Here is a 16,402-nt window from a genome sequence, read left to right as displayed (position 1 = left end):
ACATTAGGCCTGGTCAGTCTTATGTACATATACAGTATATTGGGTATTTACATGTGCATACCAATCAGTAAACTGATTATCTTTTCCCTCCTGCTATTCCCATATCTTGTTGTAAACCATCCCAGCTTACCTTATTAGAATGGCGGGTGATCCAAATTCTACAGGCCAGGGCTTGTCCTCTTACCTATTTGCATCATTTCCATCATAAAGGAGAAATGTTTGGGGCAAAGGGCAAATATTTCAACCTTTAAAGCCCTTCATGGCATGGGGTTGGTTTCTCTGAGGGACTGCCTCTCCCCAGTCACATCTGCCTGTTCCATTAGATCCAGCAGGAAGGGCATGCTGTGGATCCTGTCTGCAAGGAAATTAGATTTGAAGGGCCCAGGAGGCAGGTCTTGTCTTCCATGCCAGTTACCCTCCAGAACATTCTTCCTCCTGAAATGAAGCTAGTTCCATCTTTCCATCAGGCCTGGGAGCACCAGGGGATTAAAATCCCTGAGACAGCTCCACTGTGAACAACTCTCTCTTGCATTTGTCATTTTTTATATTTATATTGATTTTTAATTAACTGTTGTACACTGCTCAGAAGCACTTTTTGTGAGGTGGGCAGCTGTATAAATTAGATAAATAAATAGATACATTTTTGGTCATGTGGCTATAACTACCTCGATATTATCCATGGATTAAACATAATATAACAGAATAACAGAGTTGGAAGGGATCTTGGAGGTCTTCTAGTCCAACCCCATGCTCAGGCAGGGAAACCGTATGTCAGATAAATCATTGTCCAATCTCTTCTTGAAAGCCTCTGGTGTTGGAGCACCCACATCCAGAGGCAAATCGTTCCACTGATTAATTGTTACCACATAATTGTTACATAATCACACTATTTGCACTTACTGAATTGTCACAATTATTAAGACAACCACATATTTCCTTCCATGCAAAAGATTTATTAAGATGAGATAAATTATAATTATCCTTTAAAAAATAAGAGATTATTAGACTTGGGCCATGTAGCATTGGTATTTAATGCCCATGAAATTGTCAAATATATATTAATGAGTTTCAAATGCATGCTAGAAATGCAAAGAGTAAAGAGGATAAGAAATATTGGGGTCAGATTTTTATCTTAATTCAGAAGAAAGAATGGATAGTAAAGGTGGTGGAGTTGACTGAAATGGCAAAATTGACTGTTTTAATTAAAGAGCAGAATTTATCTAATTTTGTTTCTGCTTGGAACTTTGATTTTAGATTGTTAAGATTAGAATTTATTGTAATAGAGTTTGAAATACTCAGGAATGTAAAGCAAAGGGTTGAGGCTAAAACTATTTTTGTACTGTATTGCTGTATATCCTGTATTTTTCTTTTCTATTTTTTCCTCTATAACTTCTTTCCTGTTTAGTGTTTCTAATTTTAGTTTTTATTTCTATAACAAGCTTTAATAAAGTAGTAAACAAGAAAAGCACATTTCCCTCCTTGCTGGCAACGTATAGTAATTACTCTATACAAAACAGTATAAAAAGCTTAACGGATATAATTTCCTATTATTCCTCAAATGTTTTCTATCAGAGTACACGTAACAGGACATAGTTAATCCTAAATAGCTTTACATGAACTCTTACATTTATTTAATTTGGAATGGGGAATAAAAGCTCAACGGTAAGTTTGGCATGAACCCAACCTTGGAAACAGGATATGAATCCAAATTAGATTGAAGCATTGCATTTTCAGACCACAGCTTGATGGATCAGGGGGAAAGACCTTGTGCCCACCTGCTGCAGCTCTTAAACATCACATGGCATCACATAGCCAGATTTTTGTGAACCTTTATTGTGAGAAAATAGGGAACTTCACTTTCAGCTTCTCTCTTATTCCTCTCATTTCGTTAGCTTTGACTAAACACTAAAATATTCATCCACAAAATGATAATGTCATAGGAACAAAGTCATGCTCAGTTTTGAGAGATAACCCTAGACCTCAAGTAAAAACAATTAGGAAAGATTCATACCACTATTGTCTGCTACTAAGCTAGTTTTGAATTTCTGCAAACCTAGAAATTAAACTAATAATTAAACATTAAAGAATATTATGAATTCTAGCATCTTTTATCCCCACTGTGGAAGGTAGGAAATACATCTTCCAGCTTCCAGAGGAAGTTGAACAGAGACTTTTAGGTAGCCAAAAGAAAGGAAAAGGAGCAGAATATATATTCAGATGGAATGACACACCCAAAAGAAGCCAACGGTCACAAAAGAACTACATAAGGAAGAAGTCACCAAATGTATCATCCTAACATGGTACATTTTCAGGCCAAAAGAAGACTTCAACTTTGATCATTCTGATGATTATGGCTCAATATAAACAAGAGAATTTTATATGATGATTTGATTTGATTTGATTTGATTTGATTTGATTTGATTTGATTTACATGGCTGCCCATTTGCCTGTTTCAAAATGTGGTACTATAATTTGTTAACAATTCTTTCTACAGTTTCTACAGTTAACAATATGATAAACGGGGGTCAGAGGAATTCCTGTAGTAAGAAAAGCATATGAATTAGTTCACCCACTGAGTCTCGTAAACTATCATTTAATAATGCTTCTCTTGACTTTACAAAGTTTTACAAGTCCATATTGTTCACTCCTAACAACTTGTTGTCCACTTACTAGCAATATATTATAGGATCCTAGAAATAGAGTAAAAGGAAGATTGACCCTTAATTTAGAAAGTTAGTCTTTGATTTAGAAGATATATTATCCTATTATCAGCTCATTACTATATCAAATGTAATAAAAAAAATTATCAGTAAGTATATTAGTGAACGCCTCGTAACCATACATTTGTAGAAAAGCTAACTATAGCACTACTTATGATAACTATTGAGCTTCATCCTTTTAATGAGAGAACTGTACTGATCTTTCCTCAAGTACTTTTTATGACCATGCTATCCAAAGTTATAGAATAAATAATAGCATAGCACAGCACAGAACAGAATACAATAGAATCTGGAAGGGACCTCGGAGGTCTTCTAATCCAGCCCCTTGCTCGAGCAGGAGAACCTATACAATTTCAGACAAGTGACTGTGTAGTCCCTTCTTAAAAACCTCCAGTGATGGAACACCCACAATTTCTGAAGGCAAGCTGTTCCACTGGTTAATTGTTCTCACTGTTAGGAAGTTTCTCCTTAACTGGCAGCCCCTCAAATACTGGAATAGTGCTATCACGTCACCCCTAATTCTTCTTTTCTTTAGACTAGCCAAACCCAAATGCTGCAGCCATTCTTCATATGTTTTAGTCGCCAGGCTTTTGATCATCTTAGTTGGTCTTCTCCGAACATTTTCCAAAGTCTCAACATTATTTAATGTTTAATAATTGTTTGGGGCTCAGTGAATAACCTGAAACTTCATGAAAGAGTTGAGGAGCTGAAGAGTTTGGTGACCCATATTTTACAGGTTCATACTTATGACACTGGGTATCTCTCCCATGTTAATGAGACATCTGACAAAATTTTGGTTAGTGAAACATCTGACAAAACCCTAGAAATAGTGAGTCAGGCCTTTTTATGGAGGGATATCGAAAGAATTTTTTTCCAGGGTTTTTCACATAAGAAGAGTGAAATAAGACAATAAGAGCAACATTGATAGACAGGCATTCTCATTTTTCTCTTATAACCAGACCACTAATTTGAGCTGCATTATACAACTAACAAGAAGACTAATAAACCTCACTGAAGGGTAGCAATGGCTTTTTTCATAATATCATTAAATTGCACACCTCTTTAAAATATATATTTTAATAGGTAGGTAATATGTCATCCATTAAACCTAAAGTTTCAGGCATGGGACCAGCTGTTTTACACCTAAACAGCATGAATATTAACTGATAATCCCCAACTTTTCAGCATTTGCTGTGGGAGGACAGAGATATATTAAATGCTACTACAGGTAGTCCTCGACTTACAACAGTTCATTTAGTGACCGTTCAAAGTTAAAACTGCACTGAAAAAAGTGAGTTATGACCGTTTTTCACAGTTACGACCTTTGCAGCATCCCCATGGTAAGGTGATCAAATTTCAGACCCTTGGCAACTAACTCATATTTATGGCGACCACAGTGTCCTGGTTCATGTTATCCCCTTTTGCAACCTTCTGACAAGCAAACTCAATGGGGGAGGCAGATTCCGGAATGGGACTTTTAGTCTCTGACTAAATTTGGCAAATTCTTTTACACCTCTCTCCTTTCACTGGATTTCTATTCACTGTCCTCTAAAGAATTATCATTTCCGAGTAAACCAACTCTTCCATTTGAAATACTAGGCGAATATTTCACGTTGCAATCCTAGCATTGAATTTAGTGAGACTTACTTCTGAGTAAACCAACTGTTCCTCCCTGTATTGGGGTTGTGGGAGAGAAAGGAAGGAAGGCATTTTGGCAAATTCTTTTACACCTCTCTCCTGTGGCTGGATTTCTATTACACCCCCTCTAGCCAATTGGTTGGGGGCTAACTATCACAGAGGGTGGAACACCCAGGACGAACCCTCTTTCTGCGAATGGGCCGTGTCGAAGGGTCTGGGACAAAGAGGCCAGTGGCCCATTCCCCAGAGCAAATGACTGGAGGTGTCCCAGCTGAGGAGATAAGTCAGGGAAGAAACGTCCAAGGAGAAACGCCCAAGGAGAATGAAAAGTCAGAGACTAAAAGTCCTAGACCTGGTAGATTCACTTAACAACCAGGTAACTAACTTATCAACTGCAGTGATTCACTTAACAACTGAGGCAAGGAAGGTTGTAAAATGGGGTAAAACTCACTTAACAAACATCTCATTTAACAACAGAAATTTTGGGCTCAATTGTAGTCGTAAGTTGAGGACTACCTGTATTGCAAATCAGTTCTAACCATAGTTGCTTCTGACAGGTTCTCAGCCAATGGCAATTGCCCCAGTTTATACTTTTCTATGAATCTAGGAGCTGGGTCAAGTTAAAAGTTTTCACATATTTATGTCATTCTCACTAACATAGATGCTGAAGTAGCATTTGCATGGAGAGAAGAACACATTATTGATTTTTTATTTATTTATTTGTATCCCACCTTTATTATTTTTACAAATAGCTCAATGCAACATATATATCCAACACACCTTTGTCCTCCTGTTATCTCTACAACAGCTCACAATGTGAGATGAGTTGGGATGAGAGAGACTGATTGGCCTAAGGTCACCTAGCTGGATTTCATGGCTAAAGCAGGACTAGAACTCACAGTCTCTCACAGCAGTACCTTAAGCAGAAAAGGGCAGATCTGCTTGTAGGCTTCTCTGCCTCAGGGGTTAAAATTGCTTCACTGCCCATGACCCTAATGTGTGGAGGAAACAAAATGCTTTGACCCAATCCAACTGCAGTAGTTTTTCATTTGATTTCTAACAATAAAGAACTAGCTGGAGGCAGTTCTTTTTTTCTTTTTTTTTTAATTTGATTTATATGCCGCCCTTCTCTGGAGACTCAGGGCGGCTTACAATGCGTTAAGCAATAGCCTGTGAGAAATATGATTTGCTTGAAAACGGACAAAGTAATAGAAAATGATGACGCTAATGTGCCCTGGGACGTTAGAATTCAAATAGGCAAGCATTTGCCACAACACCCCAGACTTAACTGTAAGAAAGAAGTAAAAGTCTAGATGATGGATTCTGCTGTACTTGGAGACAGCAAAATAGAAGAAAAATAACGGAAGAAAAAACACAGAGGAGAAAGACATGCAAATAGACAGAAAAGGCAGACAAGGCAGAAAAACAATGGTTGCACTGAAAACAAATTGCGGTGGGATGGGGGGAATAAAAAGGAAGAAAGGGGCATAAATCTTCCATGTCAAAGGCTTGGGCAAAGAACCAGGTCTTTAGGGGTCTTTGAAATATCAGTAGGGAGATAGTCATTTCAATTGGGGGGGGGGTGTTTCTTTCCAGAGGGAAGGTATTGCTACAGAGAAGGCGGGCTTTCAGGGTTCCAAAAGATGGCATTGTTTAATCAATGAAAGAGTATGCCAGCTCTGCTAGACTGAACCAGCTGTACAGATACTATGAGAAACGGGGATATTTACTTTATTTTTATCTAGTAATCTTGGTATTTAAAGTATATTTTATCATTTATTTTTGCTTTCCTCATTGTCTACCTCCATTCTTGGATATGTTACTTTTGTTCTTGTTTGAGCACAAGATCCATTTTCACAGGGAAGTCTCTTTTCTCATATAAATTCTTGCCATTACTAACAGTTGGCAATCCCTCTGGCTCAGGAGTATCTTTCTTGACCTACACAAGAGCTATGGCCCTCTTAACTTCCTCTTGTAATGACCATTATTTTCTTTATGATTTTTTCCTTTTTGAATGAAGTCAAATATGATTGTTTTTTTGTAACATAAAAGTGTTGTTTGTCATCTTTTAAGATATTTATCTTTCCTTAACTCTGAAACTCAGTTCTGAATAAACTATAAAGAGTAGCATTTGTTTGAGTTAAAGAACAAATACAGTAATCCTTTTCCAAAGTAGTGAATATAATATAGCTTACAGACTTTAATTGATAAAACATTTCTAATATGAAAATGTATGGGTTAGGGTACTGCGTTTTTTCTTTGCTGTTTTAATATAGACCACCTATTTTTTCATTATGCTGATTTTTAATGTAAGTGAAATATGTCCACACACATCATACATTAGAATTCTTTATTTCAATATATAATTATTTATAAGGTCTTCTAGCATATAGGTCTCTTAAGATCAAGACAATAACCAATTACCAAAAGTTGATAGGAAGACAGTACAAGTTATGTAGGCATCATTATTTCACTCAGCTGGCTTCATGCAGAATAACAGAGTTAAAAGGGACTTTGGAGGCCTTCTAGTCCAATTTTCTGCTCAAGCAGGAAACCCTATACCTGCTATATTGGACTATATTGGACCTGCTATATTGGTTATCTGATCTCTTCCTAAAAACTTCCAATGTTGGAGCATCTACAACTTCTGGAGGCAAGTCGTCTCACTGATTAATTTTTCTAACTATCAGGAAATTTCTCTTTAGCTCTAGATTGGTTCTCTCCTTGATTACTTTCCATCCGTTGCTTCTTGTCCTGCCTTGGAGAATAGGTTGACTCTTTCTTTCTGGCAGCCCCTTAGATAATGGAACATTGCTATCATGTCACCTTCTTTTCATTAAACTAGACATAGCCGATTCCTGCAACCATTCTGGGAGAATGAAGGGGTTCAGGGCAGGAGGTGAGCTGTGCCAGGAAGATACTAAGTAGAAGTCTTGGCAGAAGTCTTGGCAAAAGAGCAAAGTAGTGGCACAAAAAATAAGAAATTGACCTATTTGAAAATCCAAAAGGACTCCTTATGTACTACTGTATAGGTATTTCCAGCTGAGAGATTGCCAACTGACATGTCAGAGGAACTTGAACAAATAAATGCAATGGAGGAACATTTACCTAAGAAAGGTCTCCTGCAAAGATCAAAAATCCTGGCCTCTATGGAGATAAGTAAACTGAGACATGTTAAAGAATATATTTCAGATAAGTCTACACAGAATACAATGGTCCCATTCAGTCTAAGATCTGTAGAAGAATCTTTTTTTCTTTTTCATTGCTCAACAAGTGATATTAGCATTTGTAACCCAATAATTATAGGACCAAATTACAATGCTTATTTTATTAGGCCTCTGAATTTCAAAGATTAAGGGATTTGTTTGTGTTTGAATTTGAGTTTGAGTTCAGCCTTTTTTTTATAGAAGGCATGGAGAGGCCAGGTTATATTTATAATTATAACTTCACGAATGAAAAACAATTAATATGATTATTTCCAAAGTAGTTAATGAAGTCTACCATATTAAAAATATTAAGTGTTTGGCAAGGCTTGAGAGGACCCATGGGACTGTAAATTATTGCATCTTTTTCAGTATGTAAAAAGTTTGTATCAGTTTGTAAACTCCTGCAATATGTATTACAGTGTGCAAAAATAATAATAGGTTCTACAGTACAGAAGGCATTCTTTTTTTAAAAAAAAATTATTTGTCTTGTTTATATAACATGTAAAAATTCAATTTCAGTCAAACAGTGTGTTGTCTGGGTACAATTATTTTTAGCAAATCATAATCAAAGTATTTACAATAGTATCCATCACAATGATATTAATTCTATAATAATAATATCTACTTGTCTACTTTAACAAATCTCCTTTATAACATTAGTCCTTTTTGTATCCCTAAATTTCTAACTTCTGTTTTTATTATCTAACCATTGGTAAAACAAGTACCATGTCAAAAAATATTCAGTTCCGGGCTTCCGGTTTGGCTTCCGTCGCCACCAGACGGTCCTTTGAGACCGCCAACCCCATCGCCCGTAAAGAGCCGCCTTTAAAGCTGAAAGGCGGCTCGAAAAACTCCATTTCCTTAAGGAAATGTGAGACAGAGCCAGCGAGGGCAGGTAGAGCCCTCTGCGAAGTCCCCAGAGTTCTTTTTTACTCTTGGGGACGAAGCAGGTTGTGGCTCCCTATTTCCGCTCGCCGCTGCTCCGGGCTTCGGGAGAACTCTGCGCTTTGCAGAGCCAGGCGATGGGACTGGACCAATTAACGAAACTAACAGATTATTTGAACAAGCAGGATGAAATCCGGATCTGGGATCCTAAACTGCAAGTATTTCTAACCCTAAGACTGATTTTTAAAAGTAAAGAAGAGTGAAAGGAGGAAAACAGAGAGTTTAAAATGGCGACTGGCCGAGGCTTGAGAAGAAAGCTGAAAGTAAAAGTCCTTCCGTTTGAATAGTTTACTATGTTACAAAGTATCTAAAACAAAAGCGCTGGTTAGAAGTGAAGAGAAAAATTTTTATTTCATGCTTCTTCCTTCTTAGAGACTTGATATTGATATTGTCTGGAGAGAAGTCTTTTTCTTTAAAAGGGGAAAAAAATATGTTTGTGTGGCAGGATGGCGCTAAAACTGACAAAGCCAGATAACCAAGCTGTGGGGGGGGGGGCTCCCCCATTTGTAAACCACATGAACAAGTTGTGAGCTTGCAGATGCAGAAGAATGGCTTTACAGACCTAAAGGAATTTGTACTGGAGGAGATGGCAAGACATGATAAGACTGTGAATCAGAACCCTGAAAATTTTAGACAGGAAATTAAAGAGTTGGTTCAACAAAAGTATGATATCCTGAAGCAACATATGAAAAGTTTCTTAGACGTAATTATGAGGATGGATAAAGAGATTAATTTAGAAATAGAGTCTAAAATGAAGGAAGTTGATCATAAGATTTATAACTTGGACAATAAAATACAAAGAATTGAAAATGATTTAATAATGATACAAGAAAAAAGCTCAGAAGTAGAGTTTAAAAAAATAAAGGAAGCTGACTGCAAGACTCACAATGTAGATAATATAAAACAAAGGATTGAAAATGAAGCCACAGTAATGCAATTCAGATTCATGGAATTTGCGGTCAGAATTAGGGGAATACAGGAAAATAAAAGAGAAGATTTGAGAAAGGTGTCTGCTGAAGTTCTGGCTGGGATTTTAAAGGTTAGTTCTGAAGAGGTATCCTGCAAGATTAATAAGGCCTACAGAGTTAATTCTTGGGTGGCAAAGCAAAGGCAGCTGCCTAGAGATGTGGTGATCTACTTTACTGATAAAGAAATAAGAAATGATATTGTGCAAAAGTCTTTCAACTCCACTCTTGAAATGCATGGAAGGAAGATTTGGATATTTAAAGAGCTGCCGCCCAAGATGTTAAAAGATAGAAAGGATTTTGGATTTTTGGTGACTGAGCTAAAGAAACAAAACATCCCATTTAGGTGGGATGTTCCAGTTGGTATAATATTGAGATATCAAGGAGAAAGATATCAACTAAATACTGTTGAAAAAGCGGAAGAATTTTACTATAAGGTTCTTAAAATGGGTTCAACATCTCCATGTATAACACACGAGGGGAATAAAGAAAAGCAAAATCAACAAGAGATTGAAATTCAGGTTAAGCAGATGGTGGTGGAAGTAACGGAAAAACAACAAGTTACAGATGACTTTGTGGACAAGCCGCTTCTGGATTCTCCTTCAGAGGTTATAGTTGGATTACCTATAAATACAAGAGAGGCGGCTTTGGATTCTAATTTGATGACTTATCAAAGTATAGACCAGCATGGAAATCAATCACTTGATATACAACTCATAGAAAGGCAACCAGGATGGAGATCTAAGCCACAAAAAGTTAAGAAAAGAAGAAGCAGGTCCTACAAAAATAAAATTTTTTAGACTAAACAACAGTGTAATGCCAGTTACGTAAGAGACAATTTAATACATGAAAATATAGCTGAGGCAAAGTATTGGTTTATATTATTTTGAGGAGAGTGACAGATCTCTGCAGTGCTGTACTTTTGGGATGTGGAAGATGGCCTTAAATTGAGTGGATTGGAACTTTCTATTTTGGACTCTTTGACAAATGGATTACGTTTATGCTGAGCTACAAGGCAAGAGAATTATGGGATTGGGGCATGCAGAAGATCTGGTTGTTACCCTAACACGGTGGTTGGAATGAATAATCTAGATGAAAGACATTATAAAAGACACTATATGGAATATAAATATAAAGTCACTTGGGTGGTTTTTTGATATATGAAAATACTTACTATTGATGGGGGCAGATGGTAATTGAAGATACTGAACATACTGTTGGAACTAGAATTTGATGTTACCCTAATATGGGTGATGGAATTAACAATCCAGTTGAAAGACATCACAGAAGATATCATATGGATTACAAGCTTAAAGTCATTTGAGAATTTTATTTATATATGGAAATATTTTTTAGTGGTGTGGGCAGAAGAACAAAGATATTGAAAATATTATGTATGGTAGGCCTGTAGGAAAGTGGGTGGAGATAGGTTAGCTTACTGATTGTTTAGTTTAGGAAAAGGGATGTTATGTTATATTAATATACGTAAAAGATTTGAATTAAGAGATATATGCATGGGGGAGGAGGAAATGGATAGATTATGAGTTGAAATTGCCAAATTAGGATTTATTATATAATTTTACAGCTGAATGTTGCTTTGAAATGTATAGTATAAGGGGGATATAATAATGTTGTTAGAAAGAAAGGGTCAGCATATGGGGGGTAGAGTAAAAAAGGATGGTAAAGTATTATATAATCTGTTATTAATTTGGGTTTTATTTTGGAGAAGCCACTGGGGGAGGGGAGGGGGAGGGGGGTTAGGGGAAAAGGGGAGAAAATCTGTATTTGAAAAACTTTTTCAATAAAAAAAATATTCAGTTCCTTTTGTTTTGTTTTGTTTTGTTAATTGTAAGTGTTAATCTATCCATTTCTGCGCATTCTAATATTTTTTTTAATTACACTGTCATCTGTCGGGATCTCTTCGCTTTTCCATTGTGTGCAAATACAATTCTGGCTGCAGTTAGTACATGTAAAATCAAATATATATTCCTTTTTTTCATATTTTTCCAGTAGGATGCCCAACAAAAATATTTCTGGTTTCAAATCTATATGCTGCTTTATCATTTTTTCCAACCAAGTATATATTTTCATCCAATATTTATTTGCTTTGGGGCATGTCTACTACATCTGATAATACGAATCAGGCGTCTGAGTTGTCAGGGTAAATGTCTAACAATCTATCAGTCATAAGCCCACAGTCCTGCAAGGGTTAACTGACCACACTTCCCATCATCCCCATAACCACACCTTACCTTCTGGCTCCTTCTGGCTCCTCCCCCTGTGTATAAGATCTCCCACATGGAGAACCAGCAGTTCCAGATGCATACCTGCAAAGAGATAGACAATAGTCAGTGACCATCATTGAATGGACCTGGAAACAATCCAGGCCTACAATAAAGAATTAAAGGAAAACATACCTGTGTCCCGTGAGTTATTGGGCTAGATCCAGCACTCTTATCAGGAGTACAGAAGGCATTCTATACTCCATTCTTGTTTAGCTGAAAAACAATTCTTGGACTTGCCAAAAGCAAATATAATTAAGCAGCCTACAATAAGTAGCAAAATTGCAGAACATCACATAATATGAGAAAAAGTTATATTGATGCAGAACAGTCAGTTCCTTAAGAGTAAGACCCACTAACTCATCAACCCATCAAACTCATCAACTCGTTAACCCATCAAACTATGAAGTTTTATAGAGATAATGAGCACCTGGAATTGCACCTACTGGTAATTCAAAGTTACCACTTAGATTCTTCTGAAATGGGTATAGTAAAACCTCTATCATATATACACAGTGATTGTACCTATGTAGATATCAATAGTGTTTGTGATTATATTATTAGAAAACAATTTCTTTCTGCATAAAAAGTATCAGCTGAAAATTCCAGTTTAAGAAATACCAAATATCCTGGGAGCAATTTTACATGACTAGAAAAGGAATAATGTTAATTGTAAACCAGCATCAATCTTGTTTCAGCCCATCAAATCTAAATGAGTTGTGAAAAGAATGTTCGCTTATATGAAATATATAAAACTTCAATGGGTGTAAAAAAAAAGCATGCATGGAATGCTGTCACACATTACACAATATTTACTGGGTTTACTTCTTGGAAACATTCATACACTGCCACAACTTCCTATATCTCATGAATCGTTTTTACATTTCTGTTAAAGGTTGGTAATCAGTTATGGAAATGTGACCATAAGAAATTTACCAAAGAGAAGTTTGATGGTTAAGTGAAAAAAAACAGACTTTATCTAATCCTGCAGGTGGATATGAGGTATTTATCCATCCCTTGGCAATCATTATGGCTGATAAATACAGTTTTGCTTAAAACAATTTCTCATGTATGTCCCATTTTATACAAGCTTACAAATGCCTCAACTTGCCATCAGATTGATGCAATGCTCATCTAGGCACACAAAAAAGCTGAACAAGATAATTGCTATTTTTTTAAAAAAAGAAAGCTCCTTAGCCATCATGTACTGACTATTTTAATTAAAATTAACTGTTATATCATTAAAGTTTATCTGATTTGGCAATGTATTAGCCCTGCTAGCCTGGCATTCATTTCTAAATAAGAAGCACTTGTAGCAAATATTTTGCTGATTATCATAATTATTTTTAAAAAAATCTTATTTGCCAAAACAAGGCAGGTGACAAAAAAGAATATGTTACTATGGAGATGAAAGGATATGTTAAAGCATCTCCACAATCTCCAGTAGCATAAGAATATTACACAGACTATTAAACAAGTAGAAACAATATAATATGGCAATTAACTTTTAGGAAATGTTGCTTCAAATCTGCTCTCTGTTTTCTCCATCAAAATGTAATATTCTCTCAATCCCTGTAGACAGTTAGAAAAACATTTATACTGAGAGCTGGAAATTCAAATCAGGGAACAGTCCACATTAGAAATGGGCATGGGTCATACATTCAGACAAACCTGAGTCTCTCCGGAGAAGTATTGCTTGAATTATCAGTTTGGTTTCTTCATGGGCTACCTAGCCTTTCGGGGAACCCTGTGAACAATCCTCTTGCCATTTTGTCCATGCAGGGAACATTCCAGGAACCCTACATGATCTGTGTCCCATCATAATTGCTAAACCCACCCTAGCCACCGCATCAGGAAAGCCTGGCCTGTGTAAACAGATAGTGCATGGTGCCCCCCAAGACTTAACACCTATACCAGTGATGGCTAGCTGGAGGCCGGAAACGGCCCATTTCCTGACTTCTGGTGGGACTGGAAGGACCGTTTTTCACCCTCCCCAGGCCCCAGAGGCTTTCTGGGAGGGCGAAAACGGCCTTCCCCATCACCACCCCCGGAGGCCCTCCGGAGGCCAGAAACAGCCTGTTCCCTGACTTCCGGTGGGCCCGGAAGGGCCGAAAATCAGCTGGCCTGCGCACAAATGTGTGTTGGAGCTGAGCTAGTGCAATGCTCGTGTACCCACAGATATGGCTCTGCGTGGCACACGTGCCATAGGTTCGCCATCACAGACCTATACTGAGAAGTCTGCCATCTCCTGCACTTTGTCCTTGACCTCTGTCAGCTCACTCTTATTACTGCTATTCTTTTCTGAGTGGATTCTTAAAGTGGAGCAAAGAAACTGGTCTCTCACACTCCAGATCAGCAATTTTCCTTCTGCTGGGCAAGAAATAAATATGTTAGTGTCCACTGTACTTTGGTAACTGCACAAAGAAATAAATAATGTTAATTCAACAATAGCAAGAGTCAAAAGATGGGAAAATGGAGCAAGAAGAATGGAAGCAAAAGAAAGTGTGCCTTCTGAAGAGAGAACTAAGAAGTATGTTGTACCAGATGCTATTTTTGTTGTGAATATGAAGCCATTGTGTGTGTGTAGCAGGAATACAATCGTTTTAACATGCTATATCTTTCAGGCTTTATTTTGAAGGTAATTGTTGTTGACATATTACATTGTTCACAATTTGTTCTTCAAGTGTACCATTTTATCAAACACCAGCATTATGACATCCCCCAAAAGAGGAACTGTAACTTTGGAGTAGTGGTTTCATTTATAATTTGCAGAAAAGGAGATGATAAGCACATGCCTGTAAATTCTATCTTCTCCATTTTTTCCATGTAACATAGCATACAGATATTGCAAAGCAAAGGTGAGCAAAGCTAATTTTTTTTTTATGAGCAGTTTTTTTTTAAGGCACTTAGCCAGATCAAGCTTTGCTGTGGTGCAATTTTAAGGCTACTTTTAGAATGTTTTTGCATAATTTCAATAGTTACTTTTATTAACATTTTTTATTTTCTTTAATAGTAACAGAAAAAGAACAAAACACAAAGAAAATAATTCAAATACATAAATTCACAAAGGAAAATAACAATGCATCAAAAGAGCTTTCCAAAAAAAGTTAAAAAGAAAGAAACAAGGTATAACCAACAACTACAGAAGAAGATGTCATGGGCAGGTTAGGGAGATGCAGCCTCCAATCTGTAATTAAAAAGAAACCTTTGAAATACCGATAAAACTGTTCCCTGTGTCCCCAGAAGCTTCGTAGTAAGCATAAAGGCAACTCTGCAAAACAAGTCTCTTATCTGTATGCCTGTAAAGTGAAACTTGACATGTTGCTGTGCCTTGCACAAGTATTCCTTAGTCCTTAACTGTAAACATTGCTAATGAACAGCTTCTTTTTCCTCCATTATACCTGCTGCCTGTTTCCTATCTTTGAGAAGGCTGTATTTGCCATAGGCTAGACGTGGAGTAGACAGTCAAATAAGGTTTTCCTGCAAACAATAACTTTTTACCTTGCTATAATTAGCATGTCTCTGTATACAAGGCCAAAGAGTCTCTATGGTATCGCAATTTATAAAAATGTTTGTTGCTGGCTGGGGTTCTTTTGGAGAATTTGGCCTTTGTTGGGATTAATTAATAACTCATATCACTGTCTCATTGCTCATAGGTGTCATTAAAAATAGTATCTTCGTGGTTGACTACAGATGTATTTGCTTTTCAACTCTACATTTTGAACTGGTTTTCTGAAAAGCCAGGCTTCTTCCATGTTCCAGGAAGTAGATAATTGTTTAATGAAATACCTTTTCTGATTTTGACAGAGTTTTTGAACTATAGCCTGTAGCAGCAACTTCTTATCCTCATAACTCAAATCTCAGTGATGGTGAACATGATGGAATGCAATGTTTCATCTTGTTCTTTAAAACACAGTAAAACAGTACAGTCTGAATAAAGAGTACAGAACTTCTATCAAGCCTTCTTAAAAAAGCTATGTTGGTTATTTTTACTAAACATATTTATGTTCAAAAAAATGTATAAAGTAATGCATTTCAGAGTTGAATTATATGGCATCGTATTCTGTCTGAAGAAAAAAGCTAATGTAACTTGGGTTTGAACTGAATTCCTGGACTATTGTTTTTTTCCTTTTTAAATTTTAAAATGTATGAAATAGCCAGCTTTTCTGAATGATGACCAACAGAATTATGAATGTTGATGACAAGTTCCAATAGCAAGTTTTCTTGCTTGAAACTTGTTATTCATATTTTCCTGTTCTTGCATCGCTGCACGAACCTTAGTCATAAATGACATTCTTCTCTATCCACATTAATGTCTTCCTTCTACAAATGTATATTAAGATAGTAATGAAGGGAAACAATAATAAGGATATAATAAATAATACTAGAATATGATATACTGGTATACTAGATTCTGTAACCATTAGGTTCCTGTAATACATATATGCCTTTATATTTGTATCACATACAGTATATTATGCCTTTATATTTGTATCTCCTGTAACAAACATATTCTGTTATTAGGCCTCTGTAATGTATCTGGTATTTGTCAAACATATGTCCCATTTAACCTGAACCCATATCAATCTTCTTCCTGTTTTTCTTGTGCCATCTAAGAGCATGGTACATATCTTAGTTGGAACTGT

This window comes from Pituophis catenifer, unplaced genomic scaffold (assembly GCF_029215685.1).
Source record: "Pituophis catenifer annectens isolate HBS135680 unplaced genomic scaffold, rPitCat1.0.hap2 SCAF_1, whole genome shotgun sequence".
Classification (NCBI taxonomy): domain Eukaryota; kingdom Metazoa; phylum Chordata; class Lepidosauria; order Squamata; family Colubridae; genus Pituophis; species Pituophis catenifer.
Note: the sequence above shows the minus strand (reverse complement) of the source record.